Source organism: Octopus bimaculoides, chromosome 19 (assembly GCF_001194135.2).
Source record: "Octopus bimaculoides isolate UCB-OBI-ISO-001 chromosome 19, ASM119413v2, whole genome shotgun sequence".
NCBI lineage: Eukaryota > Metazoa > Mollusca > Cephalopoda > Octopoda > Octopodidae > Octopus > Octopus bimaculoides.
In genome coordinates this window covers 20,383,889-20,386,483 of record NC_068999.1, presented here as the reverse complement: position 1 = coordinate 20,386,483, position 2,595 = coordinate 20,383,889, and positions in this window count along the sequence as shown.

The following is a 2,595-nucleotide window of genomic DNA, read 5'->3' as shown; positions in this document are numbered from 1 at the left end:
TATACATATATATATATGCACTAGGCGCACACCTGCCAAAAGACGCACTATCCAGACAAACATTACCAGCCACAGTAACATCAACATCAACACCACCAAATAGTAAATTTAATGTTAACACACGCAAAATACGGAATCTCAGCATCTGCCGGTATTTCCAGCGCGAGAAACTATGTCTGTTGCGTGATTGGGCCTTCATTCATCTTCTAGGAACCCGACGCAGTGACAAAAATGGGGCTCTAACCCAACACATCCCACAGTAAAGGCACTGCCTACCGCAGTAATGGTGGTCCAGTCTTTTCACGAAGAGGCAAAAACATTAACAACAACAACAAAAACAAAAAATCACAACAAACGCGGAAACGACAGCCCTATCCAACAGTGCAACCACACCTCCTGTGAAAGACTGCTCCCTAAGCAGGAAAATTCTTTTTTAACCATGTTGAATCTGACAAATGTGATACAAATAGAATCACTCAATGCCATCCAACGCTATTACCCAAGTGTACCAACTCCCCACATCGCTGTCACTAACACACAATCAGAAAAAACCCATGCAACAGTCAAAACCTAACACTAGGCTAGCCTCTACATTTCTACTCGATACACAAGGTCCTTCCATCAATGCACAAAAATGGATGACCCAATTCATTAAGGATTGGGTTGGTAACTATCTACACCTCATCCCTTTCTTCATTCTTGAAGATATATATATATATATATATATTATATTTAAAATTATATTATATTTAGAGTTAGAAATTGTAAATCCAACCAACTAAGGGATAATACCTATCCTATATACTGCTGGTAGGATACCCAATTATTAATACACAAGTGATTTTTCTTTGCATAGCAATTACACTACTGGATGTAATGCATGGGTTAGAGTAAAAAGTTGTTTTACCCTTAATTTATACAGTAATAAGAAAATGGAGGGGGATCAAGAGGCGGCATTCATCAACTTGTAGACATTATTTTATGTCTATTTATTTATTTGTTAAAAACCATTATAACAATATGCATACATGTATAACATATAATGCTTTACATTTATAATATATAAAATTATAAAAATATCAGTAATTATTAAAATATATAACGTAGACATAGGAAGTAGAGTAGAGTTTTACAGTCAATAATGCTTTCTAATATAGGCACAAGGCCTGAAATTTTGTACTTGATAGATAGCCGATTACATCAACGTAGTATTCAAGTGGTATTCCTTTTTCACTGATCTGGTGTGAGATATAGTTATGGTAGCAGAAGGGAAGCTGAAAAGGGACACAAAATATTTGTTAGAAACGGCACAAGATACAATTTAGTACTGCGCAAGAAAACAGTATCCATAGGGGCAGCTAGAATACTTAGTCAGATTCTTGCCATCTAGCGTTACTTTTTGCAGCCCGATGTTAGGGATGTTTATTTTCCAGCCGTCTAATCAGTTGTGTGCATATGAAATAATATTACTATTTTTTTTTTTATAATATAATATAGATACTTTATAATATAGGTACTAAGCCTGAAATTTGGAGAGAATGTGTTTTTTTTAATTGCATTGAACCATTGATCAACTAGTAATGAATATTATTGAACCTCGAAGCGGATGAAAAGCAAAGTAAACTCGGCGGATTTTGAACACAGAAAGTAAGGCCGGTAGAAATGCCACGAATAATTTTGTTTGGTTTGCTAAAGATTTCGCCAGCAAGTAGACTTAACAAGAAGAAGAAGAACAACAACAATAACAATATCAGTAACAGCAAGAAAATTAACAATAATTATGATAATCCTTCCTGCGACATTTTGGGGGATATGTCTAGGTCGATTTTCAAAATTTGTTTGGATGTGATAGGAAAGGCAGCTATGAAATTGGCAGCGCAACTGTACGCGTATTCTCTCCAAATGTTTTCCTTAAGTTATTCTGGAATCTGACACCAGTCCGATGTTTGAAATGTTGACATACTTTCGATCTTTCAGCAATATTGCAGTGAATTTTCTTCTTTGAAAGAACATAAGAAAAACACATGCTTTCTTTATATTTGTTTATGCTCGGAGCGGCACATGCATGCATACCCGATGTTGTGTTTTGCTATAGTATTATTGTTGTCAAGTGAATTGATTATTATGATATTCGTTTTGGAATTTTTTTCATGATTATTTTCTTTCATTTGTTTGTTTGTGAGCCAATTCAAATATTTACTGGTATTTCTTTTCTTTCGTTCTCTAGCTGTTTTGCTTTGTCCACAATAATGTTTCTTAGAGGGTGATTCTTAACATAAAAAAAACAAAAAAACAACAAAGAAACAAAACAAAACACAAATCAAGCTCATATTTATCTTAGCCTTAGACGATAGAATAATATAGAATTATTTTAAAAAATTTTCTAGCCTAGGGGTCCTGGATATTCCAAAACATTTCATATGGTTCCGTGTGAAATATAATTCGAAATAAAAATTACTTCCTTAAAGTTACAATTTATAAATATCGAGAATAAATAATTGTAGATTTGTCACGTTAAACTTAATCGCACAAAAGTAAGTAGAAATGCAATAGTAACAAAAGGATGTGTACATGTATATATATATATATATATAT